Source organism: Camelus ferus, chromosome 15 (genome assembly GCF_009834535.1).
Source record: "Camelus ferus isolate YT-003-E chromosome 15, BCGSAC_Cfer_1.0, whole genome shotgun sequence".
Classification (NCBI taxonomy): Eukaryota; Metazoa; Chordata; class Mammalia; order Artiodactyla; family Camelidae; genus Camelus; species Camelus ferus.
This window is the reverse complement of record NC_045710.1, coordinates 5995179-6019933: the sequence shown is the minus strand read 5'-3', so window position 1 is coordinate 6019933 and position 24755 is coordinate 5995179.

Here is a 24755-nt window from a genome sequence, read left to right as displayed (position 1 = left end):
ACCTAAACCTTATTACCTCCCAAAGGTCCCACCTCCAAATATTATCTCTTGGGCATTAAGGGTTCAACATATGAATTTGAGGGTAGGGGCATAAACATTTGGTCAATAGCATTGACTGAAGCACTTCCCGAGACCAAAACATGCTTTGTGACTTCCCCCCAGATTCATCTACTACCACACTACCTCTCATTCATTACATACCAGCTGGACCAGTCTCCTTTCCCTTCCTTGAACACACAAGTCTTTCTTGCCTCAGGGCCTTTGCACATGCTGGTCATACTAAGGTGCTCTTTACCCTACTCTTTCATAAGTGACTCATTCTAATCATTCAGCTCTTTAGCTGAAATGTCACTTCCTTTGAGTGACCCACCCTCACCTACTGTCTAGGTAGATTTACCCCACAGACACATTAATCTCTTACTCTGCATCTTGTGTTCTCCCTTCCCTGCACTTGTCATGATTTGTAATTATTTTATTTCTTTGGCTTCCCACAACCCTACACTAAAACACTGAACTATAAGGTACTTTTTTTTAAAAAAATGAAGTACAGTTGGTTTACAATGTTGTGTTAATTTCTGGTGTTCAGCATAGTGATTCAGTTATACATATAAACATATATTCCTTTTCATATTCTTTTTCATTGCAAGGTATTGAATATAGTTCCCTGTGCTATACAGGAGGACCTTGTTGTTTATCTAACTCCAAGGTCCTGAGGGCAGAGTCTGCTTCATCAATAAAGCTCCAGGGCTTAGAACAAACAGTTCCTGACACAGGGTAGGTGCTAAATGAATAAATGACTAGAGGGGATGGTAAGGATGGAGAGCTAAATTGAGATCATGGCAGTGGAGTCCTATATGGACACAACAGATCATTTCAATATTGCTTTTAGCATAATTATTATTGGCCTTGTATTATTTCTTTCCGCTCCTTCCATGGTTCCCTGGGCCTGATGACTGCTCTAAAGATTGATGAGATCGGTTGGCTTTTTCCAGGGACTTCATTTTCACGGGTGCACATCCCTCAGCGCTGAAATGGAGGCGGCAGCCTCAGCAGGGGTTGCCATAGCAACGGCTTGACAGAGAGCTGGGCAACTGCAGTCTTAGGTCGGTAGCAGTAGAAAGGGCAGCTTTTGGGTAACAAGGACCTTGTCTATGGACTTTGGGGTGGAGGGCAAGGGTGCTGCAAGCTGTCCAGGGGAGCTTGGCCCCAAGCCTGTGGCCTCCACAGCTCTGTGTGTGGTTTTCTGACAAAAGGAACAAAATACCTGTGCTTAGCAATTAGTGACTGATGAGAAAATACAGGCGGAAGCTGGAGAACTAGGATCAAATCACTTGACAGGCAGACAGGTAACACCAGGAGGGCAGGAGGCAGGCAACTCCCCAAATCTACTCCTGCTGGGTTTTTTGTTTATGTTTTTAAATTTTTTCTTTTTGGAAGGGAGGAAATTAGGTTTATTTATTTTTTTTTTAATGGAGGTACTGGGGATTGAATCCAGGATCTTGTGCATGCTAAGCAGACATACTACCGCTGAGCTTTATCTTCCCCACTCCCTGCTGCCTGTTTTTATAAATAAAGTTTTATTGAAACTCAGCCATAACCATTTATTACCTATTGTCTCTAGCTGTTTTTATGCTACATGGAAAAGCAGTTGCAACAGAGACCTTGGGTCCACAAAACCTGAAGTATTTACTATCTGGCCCTTTATAGGAAAAGTTTACTGACTCCTGGGTATAAATGTTTTGAAGGTTGGGGGAGGTGAGGACCGGAGAGAGTGTATATGGCCTTCCACGGGTGTTATGTTTTCTTTCATTCATTCTTTCTTTTTTTTTTTTTTTTTTTTAAATTTTAATGGAGGTACTGGGTATCGAACCCAGGACTTAGGGCATGCTAAGCATGTACTCTACCACCGAGCCCTCCCTGCTGTTTTCCTTTTTAACATTCACTGATACTTTAATGCATTATCACAGTTACTCTTCACAGCTCCTTTTTACTTTTTATCTTTAAAAATGAGAGGAATCGTTAGAGTTGCCCAGTGTCTCAGTTTGTTCCAGCTACTATAATCAAACATCAGAGACTGGGTAGCTTATAAACAACAGAAACTTATTTCTCATAGTTCTGGAAGCTGGAAGTCCAAGATCAAGCTGGCAGCAGATTTGATGTCTGATGAGGACCCACTTCTTGGTTCATAGATAGTTCCTTTTTGTCATGCCTTCACTTGGCAGAAGGGCAAGGGAACTCTCTGGAGACTCTTTAATGAGGGCACTAATCCCATTCACAGGGCATCACCCTTATAACCTAATTACCCCAAATGCCGCACCTCCTAATACTGTCACCTGGAGGGTTAGCATTTCAACATATGAATTTTTGCGGAGACATGAACATAATCTGTAGCACCAGAGTTAGCAAATATTTCATGGAACACACTTATACTAGAAAACTTTTCATTGTTTATCTGAAATTCCAGTTTAACTGGGCATCCTGGATTTTAGCTGGCCACCCTATTAATAACACTCTCAAGATTACACAGCCAGTAAGTGGAAAAGCTATTGTTTCACCCCAGGCTGAAAGCTTAAAAAATATCATCATGAGTGTGGGTAGGCTGTGAAAAGTCACTGGCTTAGAAGGCAGAACTAGAACTCCTGGGTCCACCACGAACAAGCTATGACAAGGGGAGGACGATTCAACTCTCCAAGCTTCAGTGTGTCATATTTATAAAATGGGAGAGTAAACCCATATTCCACATCTCACTGGTTAAAAATAATAAACTTCTCTAGGTCCCTGAAGGATGACAATATAAGAGAGAAAACATCTGGGGGCCCACAGAGAGGAAGTCTCTTGTCTTTCAGAAATAGCTCCAATTCTCCAAAAACATCTGGAAAATTTTCCCCAGAGAACACTCTCCCTCTTCCAAATCTGCAGGGCTCAGCAAGGCATCTGCCAACCAGGCAGGTGGGGGCCTCCCTCTCCCCTGACCACTGCTGGATTCCTTAGTTGAGGAACCCCTTGTGTGTGGGAGGCTGAAGTGGCCCCTGACCCCAAGGTTGTCCCAGCACTGACCCAGGGGCAGAGATGAGTCAGGAACCAAGTTTCCCCCTCGGCCCCCTTCCCCGCAACCTGAGCTGGGAACACGCTCTCTATGGTGGAAATCCCTCAAGCTCAGCCTTGCGCACTGCGGCCGAGGCCTGGTGAGCCCCAGTGTGGGAATGAGCGCCTTGAAATTCTGCTTGTCAGAATCACCTGTGGCGTTTTCCTCCATCGGTATAAACCTGAGTTCCTTAGTGCAGCATCCCAGGCCTCCATGGGGTAGAAAACGCTGTTCACATTTTGAAGTTGGAGAAACAGAGACTCGAAGTGGCAAATGGACTTGCCCAACGTGTCCTGCTCGTGATGGCCACAGGCAGGGCAGACCAGGGTTCCCACCCAGAGCTCAGCTTCCCGGAGGACCCAGGGACCCTGCAAATTCACATGCGCAGAACTGGCTCCCGGAGGCCCCTAGGGGTAGCTCTGAATTATGTGTGGCGGGGAGCTGCTTCGGGCCTCCGGCATGCTGCAGGGCTCCTGGCGGCTTAGGACCACGTCGGATGGGTTCTAAGGAGCTTGGATTAAACAGAGCACCACAAGCCCTCCACACCTGCCAGGGAAGCATCTGGAAGCTTCCTTTGTGAGGGAGCCAGAGAGACTGCGCTTTCCCCAAATGCATGCAGCACACGATGAGCTCAAAGGACCCCGGCTTTGGAAGCGGGCAAACCTGAGTCCTACCCCAGCTCCCCTGTGACAGTGGCCAGTTGTGCTGCCTCGGCGGTCACCTGACCTCTCCATCTCCATGCTTCTAGTGGGGATTTAAGACAACAACATTCCTTATTCTAGACATTTTACACACTCACTGCAGATAAACTACAAAAGTAAAGACAAGAAAAAATACAAAAGTCACCGATAATCTCACCATCTGAAGATTAACCATGTAACATGCTTGTGTGCACCCCGCTAGAAGGGTGTCTGTGTGTGTATGTGTGCGTGTGCGTGTGCGTGTGCTCTGTAATACCACTTTGGCTGGTGCTTAAGTAACCCATTGAAAGAACAGCAATTCTTTACCATTAGTTGTGTCAGTTATAACCACTCACTCACTATAATAGTCAGTGCTATTATGGGTGAACATTCCGGTAACTAAATCTTTGAGTAGATTCTTAACTATTTAGCATATTCTCTTAGAAGTAAAATGTTCTGTGGCGAAATGTCCTTTTGTGACTTAATGTACTTTGCCATATTTTTTCCTTTTGTTGGCTTTTTAGGCAAAATACAGTATTTTCTCATTATTTTAACTTAAATTTCTTTAATGTGATTAAGGTTGTATTTGAGTGCTTATTGGGCACTTATATTTTTCACGTTGGACCTCTTATCCGTTTTTCTTTTGGAATATTTTCCTGATTTATTTTATTTTAAGTGTTCTTGTATATTAAGTTTACAGACTTCACAGTTATGAAACATTTCCCACTCCTGTTTTTAGTAGTAGGTAAAAATAATAATATCTCCTGTCCAAGAAGCTATGCCTGAAACTAAAATTTTTATCAACTGTGTTTGTGGAAGTTCTAGCCAAGCTGAGTGTGTGTGGGTGTTTGTGGTGTGGTGTGTGTAGGGGTGTGTGGGTGTGTGTGTGTCCTAAGGTCACCAGGTCAGATTAAATCGCTTTTAAAAAGCAAATACAAGATAAAGGAAACGTCACTCGGCCACTACACACTAGTCAGTAGATTTAATCACACAGTGTGTTTGCCGTTCCTGTAAGCTTTTTTCTTTTTATGTAACTTTACTGATCACACACTGTAGGATTCCTGGTCTTTCATCTAATTTGCAGCCCTTAGATAAAAGCATAAAATAAAACCTGTGTTTGAAGGAAGTCTTTACAACTGATGACAGCTTTTCACATGAATTCTTCCTTGATGCGGCGTCCCTGTGAGGTGTGACCCGGAAGGAAACTACTTGTGCCCGTTCCACACATGAGTAACTGAGGCTCAGGGAAGAGAAGTGTCGATGGGAGATCAGAAGGGATGGAAACCACACTCAAACACACATGTTCTGACTCCAAGTCCAGAATACTCTCCACCAGCCTGCGGTGGCTCACGGCCCACGTCCAGGACAGGAAGCCAGAAACTCTGCCTTTGGAACCCGGAAGATCTGGTTCTTCCGCTCTGGGGCTTCCGTGTCTCCGTCTGTGTGATCACTGCAGTGTGAGCTGGAGTCAGAGACCCACGTGGAGTAAGGGCTGGAGGAAACTGTGTCCCGGCAGGTACTGCCAGCAGGGCGGGGAGTTGCTCTCGAGCGGTCGTGGCCAAGTCAGCTTCCCAGAAGCCGCCCATCACAGGGACAGTTCTCTCCTCTGTCACACGTGTCCCTGGATGATTTCCTATCATTTTCTGCATGAGTGTGTGGGTAAACTGTCCACTTTTTCAGTTGTTCGGGGCTTCTTGACAAATGGCTTGAGTCTTTGTTCATTTATCAAAAAGTCATTGAACCGTTCCCTGAGCCAAGCATTTTGTGGGAAATCAGAGAGATCCCTGGTCTTCCAAAGCCCTCTCTCTAGTGAAGGACGCCTGTGAGCAGAATCCCAGGAGAGCAAGGGGAGCACCGGGGAGGGAGGAAGCGGAGAGGCTCGGATTCCCGGGGGTGACAGAGGACCTGGGCCCTGCAGCCAGAGGGAGGCAGGGGGAAAGCTAGCAGGAACATCACAGTTACAAGGTCAGGGTTTGGGATGATGGTTAGAGGTCCATCGGGCTGCACGAGAAACGAGGGTGCCCCAGGTTGTGAAGAGCCCTGAGTGTCAGGCTTGGGGAACTGGTTTCATTCTGTCCTCCTGATAATCCCAACAGGGCTGACAGGTCAGAGGTGCTGAGCCCCTAACTCTAGGTATGCCCAGGACAAGGAGGGGAAAGGCTGACTCCCAGAATCCCGGAATCCTGCCGTGGGACCAGCCTCCACGAGGAACCCTCCTACTCCCACAGGGCGCAGGGGTGGCCATGCCCACCCAGACCACCCAGCCATGGCAGCTGATTTCGTTTTTCTGGGCCTTCAAGGTCATGGGCAGATGAGCTCACCGCGTGAGCAGTTAGAAAAGCACCTCTGCCGATTTGGGGTTGAATTTTTTCCTTCTATCTTGTCAACTTACTGCTCCTAACTGATGTAAAGTACTTCCCCGCCCTCATTCAGGCTCTCGCCTGGCTCTCACATCACGCAGACAGCGCTCTGCGTTCCTGCTCGTAATGCCCCTGCTTAAATGACTTCAGTAACAACCAGGGTAATAGTTAATAGTAATGACAGCCAGCGCGCACTGACGGCTTCCCACGGGCGGACACCGCTTGACCAGTGTGCTCCCTTGCCTCCTGTCCGTGGCCTCCCTCCGTACTGGGCTGCCCCCCACAGTGATGTGGCTTTTGAGGCCCTTTAAAATCCAGAGCTTTGTCAACTAATCCTAGGTTCAGATCTAAATTGGTCGGGATATTGGGCTTGGCTGTGCAGGCGTAACAGACACAGTGACAGTGACTTCAGCCCCGCAGGAGGCTCTCAGTGGCTGACCGCCTGTATTATTGTTATTGGCGCCGTTGTTGTTGAGTAAAGGCTTCCAGGCAGCAAACAGACAGGAGAGGAGTTGTGCACGAGAAAATTTCAGACAACACCGGACGTTCCTGCAGACGCTGCTCAAGGGCCTCTGGGAGCATTAGTAAGCACATTCAAAAACAAATCCTCCTGTCTTTCCGAAAAGATCAAGATGACTTGCCGAAAAGGGCCCCCGCAGCAGGATACAGAAAACAGAGCCGGAAATAGAGGACCCGGGTGGGAGGAGACGGGCGGGGGAAGCCAGGAGGGGTGACTTTGATTCCTCAGGCAGGAGCTCTGGGCAGCCAGGCTCCCGGCCATGTGCCTGTGGCTCTGTGGCTCCTGAGCAGTGTCCTGGCCTCCCCAGTGCCACCTCCCACCTCAGGCCGAGGGTCACGTGTTTCTGCGGGACCAGTTCTCTTTCCAAAACTGCTAACAAGGAGCATTTAAAATAAGAAGTCTGTTTCTTAAAACAAATCTTCAATTCAGCTGAATTTATTGAGCCCCTGCACCAGTCGCCAGACTTTCCCCTGGGAAATCAGAGTGAGCAAAATATGAGAGGCCCCCCCCAGGCAAGACAAGTGTCAGTAACAAACAGGACATCAGTGCCTTGTGATGGGTCTAAGGGACAGGGACTCTTGGGGACGAGGGGCCTGAGCTGGGCGGTCAGAAGGCTAGCAGGCAGTCAGACAAAGGGAATAGGATTCAAGGATGCAGGGATGTGTTCTGGAGGCACAGTCCTGCTTGAGGGTGTGGGGTAAAGAGGCAGCGGGAGGGAGGATATGGATCTGGAGGGGCCGATGGGACCAGAGCACCGAGGGCCTGAGGTCAGCAAGGACCTTACCCCAGGAGCCACTTGAGTGTGAAGCAAGGTCAGATGTTGCACTGAGGGGCAGCACGGGCTGGACCCAGGGGGCTGGGCAGGAGATGCTCACTCACCTTACCCTCCCCTCAGACCTGGAGCCCCTCAAAGGCAAGACGGTGCCTCTCCTGTCTCCTCAGTACCAGGCCATGCCCGCTGTCAGAGTGAGTGATGGTAAATATTTACTGAATGTGTACATGAGTGAATGTGTCAAGGACACATTTAGACCAACATTTTCCAAAATAAACTCCCAAACCAGAAGATTAATTTCTCAAGGAAGGACAGACATGTTAGTTATTCACTTACGGCTAGTCTGGGGAGCTGGGACCTCACATATGTGACCTCGTCCAGTTTAGCATTTACAATGACCCTCCCAACCCCACTTGACAAACACAAAAACTGGGGCTCAGAGAATCTACTCCTTTGTCAAAGACATTAAATGTCGTGCGGAGACGAAATTCAAAACCAGGTATTTTTCTATCAAGTCCACGGCTCTTCTACCCTAGGGCACACCCCGCGTGTAACAAAGCACGGAGTCAGGCATCAGAGAACAGTGCATTCTGCATCTCCATTGTTTGTGTGTGTTCACCAGCCACCCTCTGAGACTTTCCATTGAACGGTTATGTAAATGGAAGTGGTTTGTTCTGGAGCAGCCCTGCTGGATTCAGGGAACCCCACCCCCACCCTGAGGTGTCATCCAAGATGAAATCAAACACACACCCAGAGAACCCGGACCAGTTGGTTTGCTAAGAGCAGAGGCCACTCGGCCACAGGGAGTGCGGATGTCCCCACTGTTGTCCGCGACTGGTTTTCAGCTGGAATGCTGTTAAGTGGAGCGATTTGCTCTCTGAACACGTGCATCTCCAATTACTCTCCTTTGTAAGCAGAATGTGTCTCATCTTCAGGGGATGATAAATCACAGCAAAGTCCAAATGACAGGGCCCGCTCCAGCCCCTCTTTGCCCCTCTGCAGGGCTCTCACAGCAGGAAGGCAGAGGCTCAGGGTCTGACGGTGCCCCTGGTTCAGCTCAGCGCTGTGGTGACAGGGCGGTGGCCTGAGCAACCTCTGAGGCGGGAACAAGCCTTTGTCTCTTAGGGAGACAAAGCTCCCGGGAGCTCGAGGACAGACTTGTAGCCTCGCATGATGTCTGCCCTGGTTCTCTGAGCACTTTCCAGAGAGGCCCCTGCTGGGAAACTGAGGCGAACTGTCACACAGCATCTACCCCAAGAACACCTCCGGCTCCTGAGAATCCTGCCCATCCTCCCCACAGCCCTGAAGTGGTGATCGTCACTTCCTTTTACACCAGAGGGAACTGAGACACGGCAGGACTTGACCTCTCGCCCAAGGTCATACAAGGAGAACGTGACAGAGCCAAGTTTCAAACCGGGTTCATCTAGGTCCAAAGCCATGGTTAGAAGCTCTGTGAGGTCCTGTGCTGAGTTCACCTGCAGGATAATCACACTCTGTGGACGAGTGGGGTGTGCGTGTGTGGTGTGGGAGGTATGAAATGTGTGTACGGTGTGTGCCGTCTGGTGGGTGTAGGATGTATATGTGTGGTCTGTGTGTGAGTGTATCATGGTGTGTGTATGGTATTAGGATATGTTGCGGTGTGTGGTGTGTGTAGTGTGTTTGTGGTGTGTTTGTGTGAGTGTGTGTGCGGATTGTGTGTAGTTTTGTGGTGTGTAGTATATGGTGTGTTTCTGTGGTGTGTGTGTATTGTGATGTGCATGTGGTATTGTGGTACGTTGTGGTGTATATGGGGGGTGTGTATGTGTGGTGTATAGTGTGTGTGTCTTGTGGACCAGGGCTTTAATTTCATAATTAATTTCCACAGCCTAGACAAGGGGGCTGGTGGAGCGCACTTGGCTTTGGAATCAGCAGAGGTCAGCTGACAAGCCCTGCCGTGTGGCCATGACAAGCCACCTCACTGCTGTGAGTCTGCGTCTCATTCATCAAACTGGGATTGACAGGGTCATAAAGGAATGTCTGCAAAGCATCTAGCACATCCCTGCCTCATCTCCCTCACACTCATGGGCAAACCCTGTTGGCTGCACCTGCGATGTGTACCTAGAATTCAGTCCCTTCTGCCACCTCCACCCTACCCTCAGCTCTCAACTGGATTCTGCCTCCCACCCGGTGTCCTTGCTCCTGCTATCCACCCTCTACCCTGCGATTCCCAACAGGTTCATTCATCCCCGCAGTCACAGAGTCCTGGTTCAGTGAGCAACCATTGAGTAACTGAGCGAATGATGTCACGATGGGGACGACCGCACGGCTGGAGGTGGGGGAGAAGGAGGATCAGAAGGCACCCTTTCCCAATTGGAAATGCTACAGTATGTGCTGCTCAGATATTTTAAAAAGTTGTTCAAATCCTCTCCACTCCAGCTGCTGTTTGCCACAGCTGACTCTTCAAGGTTTGAGTTCTCAGATGGACGAGGTAAACCCACTAGAAGGAGCAGAAAAAGATGTTAAAATGATTTAGAGGCTGCAGAGACAGAGCGTGCGGAGAAAGGATAAAGGATCCGGGATTCACTAGCCCAGGAAAGGGAGAGCAGAGGGGCTCATCCTGGAGGTGACGAGCCTCCTTCACTGGGTGAGCTCAACCCTCTGGGATGCGACACTAAGTCTCCCAGAAAGATCAGCCTTCTCCCGGGGCTGTGCCTTCTGCTGCACATCTTCTCCCCCCTCCCTCCTCCACCCTCTGGGTCCTTCTAGCCTCTGAACTGGGCGTAGAAAAAAGCATGAGGGAGGACAAAGTTTACATGCTGACCACCACCCACCAACAGGACAACAAGCCATTTATTCTGGTCCAGGCACGTGCTCAGGAGCAGTCAGTTGTCTCCCCATCTCCTCCCTCCTCGCCCCTCCGCACCCCACCGCAAGAGCAGAAAGCCGCTGGGGGAAGGACCTGGCAGCTATCCCCCTGCCAACACCCTTCTCATGCCCTTGCTCTCCACACTTCCCCCCCAACCCCCACCCCACTCTCCCTGCAGCTAAAGAGGGACAAGGGCAGCCTGTCCCCTGGCAGGTCCAGCCCCAGAGGCTATCTGTTCAGAGACCAGGCAGTGAGGGGCAGGGCCGAGAACACTGCAACGCCAACACACATGTACATTCTCTCCGTGCACATGCATGCACACACACATATGTGCTCACTGCTCCTCCACGCACTGAGCTCCCCGTAACTTACCTGTCTCCTTTCTAGACCAGGAGCTCCTTGAGGGCAGGGAGCTGTCTCATTTTCTGGTTTTTTCCAAGCCTGGCATCCGAAAGGCACCAATAACTGTTTGGTGAATACATAAATGAGTGCCGGGGACAAGCATCTCGCTCTGCAGTTGCGGTATTTGATGTGTTATGTGAGGTGAAGGTACATTCGAAGCTTTCAGAAAAAAGCTAGCAAGTGGAGGAGGGAAGATTGTTGGTATCCAAATCCCGTGGCCTTTGGAGTGGCCTCACAGAAAGAGGCTTCTAGAGATGGAAATAAAGTTTTTTCTTCCTGCGTTATTGCCCTGCCCCCACCTCCAGCAGAAGAGCCAGCTTCCTAGGTCCCAAGCTTTGGAGAGCTTTGTGACAGGCCCCAAAGTACTCTCCTCCCTGTCCTTTGTTTCCTGGGGACCCTGTGTGCTAAGGCAGCTGGAGGAGGTAGGGGGGCTTCAGAGGCTGGGGAGGGGTGGAGAGCCAGCGGGGTCATAGGACTGTTGGGTCCTGAACCTGCTAGAAGACACCAGCCCTCTGGAGGGGGCACCCAGGGAGGCTGGGCTCAGGACCCAGGGTCCCAGGCTGCAGGCTCAGAGGCAGCGGGGCCTTGGGCTGGGCTGCGCAGCTGGGCCAGCGGACATCTCAGAAGGAATCAGTGTAGATTTTGCATATTGCAGGGGGTGGTGTGAGGACTAGGAATAACTGAATGCACATTCCCCTCCACATGGCAGGGTTGGTTGAATTTGTTTGGCATACCCATGCCTGCGATGAAGCCAGCACAGGTCACACATGACCCCCTCTTCTGAACATGGGAGGCTAGGTGCGGAGCCGGGCCCTGGCCTGGACGACAGCAGCGGAGAAGCAAGGTTCTCATCTCTCCTTCCCGCTCTGCAGCCATCATCCTCCCTGGCAGCAGGGCAGGCCCTCATTCCCAGTCTGATTCTGTGCAAACTCGAGAATTTCCCCTTGAAATGTCACCAGACTCTCTCTGGAAATCACTCTCCCTCTCCTGCTCCAGGGAACCTGGCCATCCCCAGAGGAGGTTCCTGGACCCTCTCTCTGAGCCCCACCTGCTCCTGGAGCCCAGAGGAGGTGGCTCGGGGAGCCTGCATTCAGAGGAGCCCTCCACTTGCTCAGGGCCCCACAGGTGCTCAGCAGTGGGTCCGGATGCGTCCCAAGTCTCTGGGCTTCCAGTTCCGGCCCCTCCTACTGTCCTGGCCTTGACTGCTGGGCAGCTGAGCTTGCCCCAGAGCTAAGCCAAGTCGGGTGGGGAGGCTGAGGGGCACTTGGCATCCTAGCTCTGGATGTCAACTGCTGATTATATGTCCCAATGATCTTCGCACCCTCGGCAGACAGTCTGTGACTGTGTCTCTGTGGGGAGCAGGCATCAGTCAAAACAGGGAACAGTCGTGGGGGGCTCACGGACCCTAACACATGGGTGTTGACAGTCAACCAACCAAATCTTTCCTGGAACTAGCTGCCCAGAACTCAGTGCCAAGAGACGTGGATGGGCGGCACTCAGGAACCAGAGGTAATGCCCTCACCCCAGGCAGCGCCCCCACCCCAGTGAGCAAACCCACGATATAAAAGCTAGTGTACATGTGACTGTGGCAGAAAGGGGCCAACCAAAGCCTCTGAGCTGGGTGTGGTGGGTGTTGGCAGCCTAGCGGTGGTGAGTGGTGGTGACAGGATGCCTCGTTTCCCTGGCAACATATGGAGACGGTTCCACAAATACCAGCCAGTGGATGCCGCGGCTGAGCGGCCAGGAGGACTGAGGTCTGAGATCCGAGTCTGCCGCCAGGAGCCCCCTCCCCAGCGGCTGTCCTCTGAGGCTTGGTTCTGCGTGTATTTGTCCTTTCACTCAGCAAATCCCTTACATCCCTGCACACACATCTGCACTTCTTGGTACAGTCTCTGCTGGGAGTGTCCTTTCTCCTCCAGCTGGCGAACTCCTCCTCCAACCTGAACGTCCACTTCAAATAGCCCCTTGTGTGGTCACATGACCACCCTGAGGTAAGCTCAGGGAAATCAAGGGAAAAGATAACCTTTATTCAAAAGTCTTCAGGGAAGCTCTAGACAAACAGATCAGGACAGAGGGACTGGGTCAGGTCAAGGACAGGTCTTCCGGGTGAATAAAGGGTTACCCTCCATCAACTCTCTTTAGTGGCATTGCAGAAGGATCTCTGTCTTACAGTGATTGGGTGGCCTGGGACAAGCTCCTTTCCCACTCCAAGCGCCAGAATCCCCTTCCCTAAAACACTGGAGAAGGTGATTCTTAAGGGCCCTCTCAGCCCCGACATCTCCATGAGAGATTCCAGGGTGCCCGCTCCTCTCTCCCTGAGGGTTAGTCATCTTCCCAGGGCGCTTGCCTCCTGCTGTCTGACACCCGGGCTGGCCTCCATCCTGCCGGCCTCAGCCTAAGGCGGGGCTTGCTCTACTCGGTGTTCTAGCGTGGGCTCTGCCTGCAGGGGACTCCCAGGGACCCCACAAGTCTCCCCAGTCCACCTGGGGGGTCTCTGCCACTCCCACCCTCACCCCTGCTGGGATTTTCTCAAGGACCTACAACAGCTACTCACTTCCTGTCTTCTCGAATTCTCTCCAAACTCTTTCCCCCAAGCCTGAAAAGGATCTCACCATCTCTGTGGTGGGGAACCACTGTGTGGTTGATGGTGTGAACTCCATGCTCTGAGGTCCCTGGACTTTGCTCGTGTTATTGAACAAGGCTACTGGGGAAAGGTGGCAGGTTGAACATCTAGTCTCCCTCCCTCCCAAAACCCCATCAAGACTCTAGTAAAGAAATTCGTGTGTGCACGTGTGCGAGAGTACACACACGTGCACAAACACATGCACGCACACTCACACACACACACCAGGAGAGCAGACCACAACACCATTTTAGGAGCTGGAAAGCAGGTGGAAGAATGGTAACTGACTTAGCAGACCCAAGAAAGTAAAGCCTCAAGCCCACAGTGAAGAAAACTGAAAACCAACCAGATGTACACCACAGAGTTCTCAAGGAACCAGAAGTCTCAGGAATCCCTAGAACTTGGGGTAAAGGAGTGGCTGAAATGGAGAGGATCAACCCACAGTAGCCACGGGAGTACATGCATCCCAGGGTCCCCTCCACTCTTCACTGATGGGCAACTGGCCTTTCTCACCCCAGGGAAGATGGGAGATTTACCCCCTGGAAAGGGTAAAAAGTGATTCCTTGGATTGGAGGGCTCAAGCTCTCACCGCAAACAGTGGGATTCAGTGAATGTGTGTATCCTGAATGCCAGGGTCACGTGCCCACGTCTCCCACCTGAAGCCTGGGAGCTAAGTCTTTGCCCTGGGACAGGGGCTTGGGGGTGGCTAGAAAAGTCTTCTCTGGAGGAAGGAGCCCTGTGAGCGTCTGTTCTCACCCGTGCATTCAGACCACAGCGGGGCTCACCGCCGCAGCATTTCAGAATACTGTGGCCCAGGAGAAGAGCCTGCCAGCTTCCAGGGAGAGGAAGCAGGTCGCATTCAAAACGCGAGGTGTGCGTTTGGTTTCTTGCAGAGATCCTGGAAGCTAGAAGACCCTTCAAAATTCAAGGGGCAGTGACTTATGAGCTTAGATTCTATAAACAGTGAAACCCTTTGTCAGGTGGGAAGTTAGAACAAAGACTTTCCCAGACATGCAAGAATTCAAAATACCTACCTTCAGTGACTCCCTTCTTGGAAACCTCCAGAGAATGGGGTCCCTTAAAAGGAGAAGTAACTCCAAAAAGAAGAGGCCACTGGACCCAGGAAACAGGTGACGCAACACCGAAGAGCAGCAGAGGAAGATCTCCTGAGGAAGGTTGGGCAACACTGAGCCCCAGGCCCGGGGCAACAGGTCCTGATGAAGGAGGTGAGAAAGCACTGGAGGGACGGACATCTGTAACCCATAGAGCCCTGGACGCATCTGAATGTCTCAGGAAGACACTCAGACAACTGGCAAAAAGCCAAGAGTGGAACTGGTGATAAATACACAGAAAATCAGGCTATGAAACGAGACAGTGATTAACTTCAGCGATGACAACACTCTGTAGAGAAGGAAAGGCATTACAATTCACCACACTTTTTAACTACAGGAAGTGTCAATGGCTTAATAAGGTAAAGAGTCACTTGATCGATCCAAAAGTGCGTCACAGTTCAACAGGGAAGTAGGGGTGTGGGGAGGGGGTCACATGTCGGGGCCAGGGGAGCAGGGGCGGGAAGTCCGGAGGCAGAATCACACTGGAAATGAAGCAGTGAGTGTACAAGCATGCTACCCGAGATACAGAGGCCACCCAAGGTCCTCGGGGAACTTGAGTGGGAACTTGAGGGTCCGCTTTGGGGAGGGGAACACATGGGGGAGGAAACAGAGGTCTTACTGTGTTTTCACGACTGATCATTGAGGGCGACTTGACCCCTGAGTAGATACAGTGCATCAAACTGAAAGCGACGATGTTCCTCCTGGAAAGCACCGGGCAGCACGGAGGGGCACGTGCAGATGGACTGGAATCTGCTTTTGGAGCCTGAGTAGCCAAAACACAGGCTTCCTGGAGGCAGCCTACAGCACAGAGGAACCAGCGAGAATCCAGAAGCCTCAACCCCGAGTCTGTGAGCACCACGAGTAGGGGGACAGCAGCACCCAGTGGCGAGTTTCCAGCCTGGCCTCGCGGTGGCCGATGGTCGCCACACACCTGATACAGCTCCGCATCCCAACCCGACCCAGCCTGGCATCCTGCAGGTGCTCTGAATATTTGTTGAGTCTGTGTCATGGACAAAATGCCCAGCTGAATTTGATCTCAAATCTGATGTGCCTGTGTGTATGTGTAAGTCTTTTTAAGGCTGTCTTCAGGCTGTAAATAACACAGTAACTACATCTGTGTACCTAGCAGGCTCTCACATCCTCTAAAGGAGGCATTTTAATTTTTCTCCTTGTGCAGAAAACAAAACTGAGAGTCCAGGAGGTTAAACCATGAGCTGGAGGCTGCGGGGCCCCTTGAGAAACTCCCCCACGCTGGCTCTCCCCTGTGCTCGGAGCACCAGATTGCCTTGTATTGCACCTTTTAATTTCTGCTTCCAGCAGGCCTCCCAGAACCCACCACAGACAGGAGGGAGACAGAGGCACCCAGGCCCCGGTGACCTGAGCGGCTCTGGAGCAACTATCCAGCCTGCCCAGGGGGCTTCTTCTCCGCTCACACAATTGGTCTGTGATCAGCTTTACATGCCCGCATCAGATTTGGAGGGAGAGCGATAGGATCCCAGGACCAGAACCCTCCAAACGGACTGAGTGGAGAGGGGAGTCGGGGAAGCAGGAAGAGACAGGGATCAAGCCCTCCGTCTGAGTCAGGCTCAGCACCCAGGTTCTCCTTTAATTCTCATGATGATGTTATACATTGGGAACATTATCCGCATTTTCTGGATGAGGAAACTGAGGCCCAGAGGTTCCTGCCAGGCCAAACTCACCCCACAAGAAGATGCGCCCACCCTGACCCTCCAGCGTGGAGCTGCCAGGAGTCAGAACCACCACGGGCAGCCTGTCCCGGGCTCCTGTCCGGGGCACACCTCAGACTGAAAAGGGATGGACTGAGGGAGGGCGTTGGCCGGGTGGCAGGCCTGTGGGAGCTCGGTATTTTTAGTCATTCTGTCATACAGTCCAGGATGGAAAGATGAGAAGCCACAGGGGCTGGCACAGGCCTCGGGATGAACTCATGAGCCCAAAACGGGAGGAGCCAAAGCCCTCGGAGGCCTGTCATGAGGCCTCTGCGCTGACAAGCCACAGACACGCTGAGTTCTTTTTTCTTTTTTCTTTTTTTTTTTTTCAGAGGGCCCCAGACCTCTTTAAGAAGGTATTAAATCAAAGGATGTCGGGGCTAGGAGAAACGTTAAAGATTTCAGAGTCAAATCCTCTCTGTACGAACGGGGACGCTGAGGCTGAGAGAAGGGAAGTTTCGTGTGAGTGGTGGAGCCAGACGCACCCAGGCCCCTCTTACCCCCAGGTCCCTGTCACCCCCAGGCCCCTCTCGCCTCCAGCTGCTGTCTTCCCGCCAGCCTTCTGCCCTGGCGCCCACGCCTGTCCAGTACAGGATGAGGCAGAGTGCAGAGCGTGTAGCTGCCACATAGGGAGTTAGAAAGCCCTGGGCTCGGTGACTGTGGATTCACCGCTTCACATTTTTTGTGATGCCCATTTCACAGATCAGGATGCTATGGCTTTTTGTGAGATTCCCCGGAGACAATATGTAACCACGACTCCTACTCCATCAACTTGGGGGTGTTTCTGGAAGGAAGGAGGTGTACGAGGTGGTATGGAGCCCCTTTGGGAGCCCCCCAGAAGTCGGCCCCTCCTTCCCCGCTCCCAGCAGAACCAGATGGTATCTGGTCCCCACTCTCATGAGCAGTCAGCCCCCAGCACCAGGGCGTCAGGACAGTTGCAGTGACCTCATTCTCCTGGCCAACTGTCCAGCTGGGCTTGTGACATAGTTCTGACCAATAAAAGATCACAGGACATCTGCCGGGGGGCTTCCAGGCAAGGCCCCTCCATGATTAAAAAAGGGGGAAAAAAATCACATAAGAAGAAACAGTCCCTGGACATTACCATGAAAATGTGACAACTGGGTCTACTACAGCTTCACCATGAGGGAATCAACCTGGGGGCAAAGGACATCAGGGCAGAGAGAGGAAGTGAACCTGGGGCCTCGTGGTGGGCCATGCCCGTGACCGCTTGTCACGAGAGATCACAGATGTGCTTGCCTTGGGGGCTTTTGATATTTAAGCCTAGATCATTGCAGCTGCTGTGGATGAGTCCAAACAAAATCATGTGGTACAACACTGTAAATCGACTCTACTTCAATTTAAAATTTGTTCTTAAGTACAGAAGAGAAAAAAAAGTACATGATAAAGTGTAATTGGAGTGACTGCCTACTCAGTGTCCTCTGAGTGCTAAGCCCCAAGCTGTAACCTTCATGGACATCAGCTCATTCACTCCTCACCACGACCCTGTGACCTGTGGGAGACTGTGCTGGAGTCTGCGTCCCACCCGGTCCCTTGTGACTCCAGCCTGGCCCCTGTGGAGCCCTGCGGTTTATCTGTCCCTCCCGGAGGCAGCCAGCCCTGAGCTTGCCCCTCAGACTGAACCATGAGTTTACTTCGGGGAGAACTAGAGGGGGGCCAAGGAAGATGGTGGCTGAGGGGGCAAGGCCTCGGTGGGAGGGAGGGAAGGAGTGATGACAAGACTGTCACAGTAAGGGCGCACCTGTCAGTGACCTTGACTGTGTTCTTTGCCCTAAAGGCCCAGGTGAGTAGCTGTAGTCTGAAGGCAGGAAGCCAGGAAGGGAGAAAAATCAACAGTTACTGAGCAAAAAAAGGTGGGGGGGGGACAGGGAGGATCGATCTCAGTGGCAGAGCCCATGCCCAGCACACACCATGCCCTGGTCTCAATCCCCAGGCCTCTATTATAGATAAATAAATAAATGAACATAATTACCTCCTCCCTCCAAAAAAAAAAAAAAAACCAGTTACTGAGCAACTACTATGTCCCAGGCCCTGTCTTTATGTGTGTTGTTTCATTTAATCCTCACAACTGATCAGGGCGATATCCCCACTTTTCAGATGAGAAGACTGAGGCTGGGTGAGAGGGAAATATCAAATCCAGGCTGGAGGTCTAGTCCATTTAGCCTGTGCTTCCCACAGCACGGGCTGCCCTTCCACATCCCATTAAGGACAGGTAGTGCCGTTAACTGGACTAATTACAGCTCCTGTGTGAGAGCGCTTTTACTGCACTTGGCCTTTTAGGGGAAAAAACATGGTCTCTTCCATATGTCTGCCCCGCTAGGAACAGCGAGGCTGCAGCTCAGCACCTCCTGCTCTCCTGGACACGTCGGGACAGTGTGTTTCTTCCCACTGTTCTTGGCTAGGAGTGGCCCCCTCCTGTACCTGCTCTGTCTCCTTCTGTCATTCTGAGCTGGTCCCCCATGGCCACACTGCGGACGGCAGGTGGTTGGAACAGCAGTGTGTGTGTGTGTGTGTGTGTGTGTGTGTGAGTGTGTGTGTTGGAGCTTGTGACTGTAACTCTGGGTACGTGTGTGTGTGTGTGTGTGTGTGTGTGTGTGTGTGTGTGTGTGGTTAAACCTGATGGGAGGGGGGTATGAAATTAAAACATGTGTACATATTTATGTGGCTAAGTCCCGTGTGTGTGTATGTGAAAACTAAATTTGTGTACATGTTTCTGCCTGTCTGTCTGTCTGTGTGGGAGAACAGCTGAATTTCAGCTCAGGCCCCTGTAGCTGGAGCAGACGGCTCCTTGGAGCCAGCGTGAGGAAGTTGGCAGCACTACCAGGTTCCTGGTAGGAATGTGCCAGAATTAACTGTGAAGCTACACTGCTTGCCTCCCAGATAGGTCTGGCCAGGTCTGGGTGAACATAAATTCTGAATCTCCTGTGGGCGGCCTTTCCTCAGTAAAAAAAAAAAAAAAAAAAAAAAATTGTCTGCTGGAATGAGCAGAGTGAAATCAGACTGAAGCCTCTTTCGTAGGACCCTCCTGAAATGAAGCATCGCAAGGCCACCTTAGAGCCATGTGCTCCTGGGGCATCAGGACCATGGGAACTCAACTGCACTCTTCCCCGCAGGTGACCCGGGTCTGCACACCCCCTCCAGTGCCCCTTCCAGAAAAGACCCCACCCAACCAGTGCTCAAAGGGCACGAACACCAAGGGGCACACATGACATTCCCAGGTGTCATCTGCTAAGGGACCCTGGAGCCGGTGCCTTCTCTGCTCTTGTCCTCTTTTTTTCTTTAATGGAAATAATAGGGATTGAACCCAGAACCTCGTGCATGCTATGTACGTGCTCCACCACCGAGCTGTTACTCTCCCCCCTTGGACTCACTTTTAAAGACTCTCAAGTTGTCCCTGTGATGGGGCCCAGAGCCTCACCTTCTCAGTAGATTTCAAGGCCTCCCTATTTCCCAAGAAGCCCACCAGGTCTGGGAAAGCATCCTGGCTTTGGGGGGCAGGATGGAAGGATAACTCCCCTTCACTTCCAGCCCTGCCTCTGCCCTCACCAGCTGGGGGTCTCTGGCCAGGGGGCTCCCTGAGCCCCCTCCTCACCTGACGCAGAGGTGAGATTCACTCCTACCTCAGCTGAGACAAGCAATGTGAGCTGACTTCCGTGCAGTGTAAACAGCTGGTGTAAGAACTTTGCCCAACTCTTTCTCTATCATCTGTGTAAACTGGCTCTGTTTGTTATCTGTATCAGTTTTCTTCTGATTGACATTTACGTAATAGATCCTTTTTCATTTTTTACTTTCATCATTTCTGAACTCTTACGCTGTAGCTGTAAATAGCACAGAGTGGGATTTTGTTTTTCATCCAGTCTCACAATCTTTGTCTTTAACTAGATTATTCAGTCCCCTTTAACATAATTTTTGATCTATTTCTGTTGAAATATAACAGTTTTGTCATAATGGTATTGTACGGCTGTATTTTAAAGTCCTTATCTGGTAAAAATATCTACTAAAATATTTACAAATACAATGATGTGATGTCTGGGATTTGTTTTCAAATAGTAGGGAAAAAATGAGGGAGAAGAACAGAACTAGATTATTACCTATTTAGGTTAATGAGCACATGAGGTCCATTTTACTATTCTATTTTGGTACATTATTTAAATTTTCCATAATAAAAAATTTTAAATCTGCAGTCTTCTTTTATGCTTTCTAATTGTCCTGCCTATTTGGTTTCTTTTTCTCTCATAGCTTGCCTTCCTTTAGACTGATTATTTTTGAGCACTCTACTTTTTTCACCATACTCATTTGGAAATTACATATTCTGTTTCAATTCATTTAGCATTTACCTTTGAAATTACAACATGCATTCTTAGCTTAACCATATTTTTGCTCTCCTCCCTCCCTTTAACTCTATTTACTCCTCCCTCAATTTATATGCAATTGTTGTCATGTATTTATAACCCTACAGGAGGTTACTAAATATCCTTTTTAATTTTAGACTCTAGATCCTAAATGTTTTTCCTACAGCAGTGCTTCACAAGCTGTAATGTGCATAAAAATTGCCTGGGGATCTTCTTAAAGGGTATGTTTTGATTTAGTAGTCTGGGCTGAGGATCTTGGACTGGCACCTTTAACAAGCTACAGAAGATGCTGAAGTTGCTGGTCCGTGGACCACTACTCTGAGTAGCAAGGCTACAGAAAACATTTTCCCAGAAAACACTGGGAATCTGTAAGTTCCTAAAACAGGGCTTCTGAGTTTCCTAAATGGGTGTTATAAAAGCAAGGACCTTTACTCTCTTTCTCCCTTATTTGGAGCCTACTGACTCACATTTATATTTAATTTTAACAAATCTCTTTATCTGGTTTCCCAGGACAGAGAATATCAGGAGTGTGTGTGTGTGTGTTGGGTATTGAGGAGGGTCTGCCAGACATAGGGACATAGATAACTTGGATCTTTGGTCCTTGAATGACCTTGAACTGCCTGTTCTGATCAAAGTGGGTCAAGTATAACAAGCAGACTTCCAAATCTTAGAGTTGATTATCTACAGCAGTAGTCTTTATTTATTTATTTATTTTGGGGGGTAGGGGTGGTAATTAGGTTTATGCTTTTTTTTAAACGGAGGTACTGGGGATTGTCCCCAGGACCTCGTGCATGCTAACCATTTGCTCTACCACTGAGCTATACCCTCCCCCCTACAGCAACAGTCTTTAAACTTTCTGGTCTCAGGACATCTTTCTGCTCTTAAAAATTACCAAAGAACTCAAAGAGCTTTAAATTATGTGGATTATCTCTATCAATATTTAATTTCCTGTGTTAGCAATTTAAACTGATATAGGTTAAAAATAGTTACTAATGAATTTAAAATAATAGTTACACATTACATGTTAATATAAATAATATATTTTTATGAAAAATAATTGTATACTTCAAACACATGAAAAAATTGAGTGAGAAAAGTAACACTGGTTTACATTGACAGCTGGATCCTCACACCATTCTGCATTCAATGTGTTGTGACATATTGGTTTGGTTGAAGTATTTACAGAATAGCTGGCCTCACAGAGATACGTAGTTTAAAAAGAGAGGAATATTTTAATAGCCTTTTTCAGGCAATTGTGGGTATTTTTCTTCAACGTCACTTAAACCCTCGACAAGTTTCTAAAAGATCATTGCAATGTGGGATCTGAGCTATATCAATACACTTTTTATACTTGGTTACATTGAAATCCATTGTTCTGTCTCGTACTTTGAATGGATCTTCTATCCATGCATGATTTTGTAACATACTGCATTTGTTGTTTGGAAAATATTGGTTCACCGAGTTATACAGAGCTTCCAAATGTTGACACATTTCATCGACAGTATTAAAAAAAAAAACCACGCATTAATCTTGAACCATATGTTATCAGTCTTTAAGTACTGGCAGCCTATCAACCTTAAGGTGGCAGATATAAGTTTTCCAAATACTAATTTCACCTAAAAACTCAAATCTTCTCATTAGTAACAAATATTCTCCATTGCTTTCCTTAAAGTGACAAGCTCACTTTGTTCATTTTTGTGAAAATGTTTGCCAAGCATCCAAGTCAGAATCATCAGCCCTTGCCTGTTCACTGTGCTTTTCAAGTAAAAATGATGTTCTATGGGAAATGCAGCTAATTCAGCTTGCAACTCAATTTCACAAGTCTTTTTCTTCAGACAACCGCCATATTTCAGTATGTATAAAAGGCCATGTCTTTAAAGATTGAGATTTGATAAAATGAATAATTTCTACTGCTACATCAGGGACATTCTTAAGTGAAACTGGCTTCTTTTTCCCACTGTGAGTGCAGGGTAGTGAAGAACACAATGACACCGGACAGTTTGGGGACTCTGTCTGCCTTGATTCATGCAAAGGCACCAGCAAGTTAGCCAGCCTTGCTTTTGCATCCTCAGGGCAACTGTCACACAGAGAAAAAGGCAGAATATCTTGGTACTAGTATGACAACAGTTTTGACCTCAAGGACTCCCTGCAGGGTTTCAGATTCAAGAATTCAAGTATCTCAATTTGAGAACCGCTGATCTAAGGTTTTTTTAAATGATGTTTAATCCTACTGTAAAACATGCCACAACAACATTGGAAAAAAGGAAGTAGAACTGTATATGCTCACGTGGGAGTTTTTCCAAGTCACATTTAATATGTCAAAATTAAAATGAAAAAAGTCATGGGACAATAGTATTTTCTGTACTGTAGCATTCTCACATTTATGTTAAAAAAATATATATGTGATATATAGGGCACATCCCATACTGCTTGTAATTATAATTAGAAATCAGTAAATTTTATAAATGGTAATTAGTTACAGATATATGATGCATACCATACTGTCAGTAATATCTTCTGGGAAGCGTCAAGTTTTTATTTATAGGTCTGTATTTGAATCTATTATAATAATGTATTCACATGTTGCTTCGTTCCATGACTAAACAGTTTTTTAAGATAAAAGCAGGGAAAAGAGCTCACAATCTCAGCTTCATGCCTCCTCCCTTGAGGCTTTGAGTCTCTGGAGGTCTCTGGAGGCCTCCGGAGGCAGGCCAGCCAGATTCTCTACAACAGCAGCCCTTTCCCGGCAAATCTCCCCATGTTTCTTCCTCCGGGTTGGGTGAGGGGCCCAGGATGGGGTGATGGGTGCAGCGGGGTGCAGAACCTTCTCTTTCAAGGTTTACAAACAGCCTGACTCTTCTCATTTTGGGGAGGTGGGGAGCAGTAGGGAGACAACTGGATGCTTTTCCCGTCTTGTTTAAAACATTTGCAAAATCTGTAGGGACAGAGGCAAAGTAATTCTCCAACCCAGTGGCTCAGGGCTGGGCAGGGAACGGCTGGGCTGAACTCCTCATCTCCCTGAGGGGCCGGCCCGCAGCAGGCTCTGGAAGGAAATTTGCTCTACAGGTGGAACGTGATGCCTGCAGGGGCCTCAGTGACCAGGTGTGGAGAGAGACAGGGTCGGAGTCCTGGCCCCACCCCTTCAAGATCAGGAGAGCTCAGACAACTGACAATCTCCCGACTCTGAGCTTTTCCTGAATGAGGACATTATACTCTGGTGAAAAGTGAGATACTATGTGTAAAGCATCAGACAGAGTCTAGCACATGGCAGACAGCCATTAAATGGTCATTTAATCATACAAAGAATACTCACTAATCAGGCAAAATGTGGGGAGAGTGTCATTGAGCCTTGACAGTGACACGCCACTTTGGGGGATAGGCAGGCGGGAGGCTGCCAGGCTGGCAGGGGTTGGGGCTCTGGATGTGAGTCTGGGGTTCAGATGCAGAACGACACCCCTGTGGAGATGGAAGGGGGGTTGGCTGGAGAGGGCCAGAGCAGGAGGGATATGGTCAGGAAAGGACCCAGGCCCAGGAAACAAGAGGGCTCAGCAAACAGCCTGTCCTGGAGGTGGGCAGGGAGGACTGGCCCAACCCTCAGGGTGCTGTTCCAGCCACAGCCTCACCACTGTGGACCTGAAGGCAGGAATGCAGCATCCTTCCCTCTTCCCAGCCCTCAGCCCGGGGACCGTAAGGAAGGAGAGAAGGAGGTGTCAGTGAAGGTCCACCAGATGTCCACCCTGTGGTGACACAGTTCACAGCTCCTCAGATTCTCCCAGTCTCAGACCCAGACTGGCCCTAAAGCCTGGGCTGGCTTCTCCCTCCTGCGCAGGACCCTCACTGTGTGTGGAAGGTGCAAATAACGAGTGCCACAGGTGTTTGTTTATTCTTTCATTTATTCGTGTCTTTTTAATAAGCATATATTCTCAGAAGCCAGGAAAAGATGAATAGATTTGATTACTGTACTGAAAAATTTGTGTGGTAAAAATTAACAAGAAAGGAAGAAAGGAATAATTAATATTTTATGAGATCCTGAAAAAGGAAGGAAGAAATAAACAACAAACTGAGGAAATGTTACAATATAAATGAACATAGACAATTGTCCTTAAAACTGAAAGGACTTCTACAAACCAATGTGAAAGTGAAAGATAACCAAATACGAAAATGGACAAACGATACTGTAATTAAACAGTTCATAAAAAAATAAATAATCGAACTATAAAAAAATACAACTTTGCTCGTAATTAAATTAGTGCCAGTCA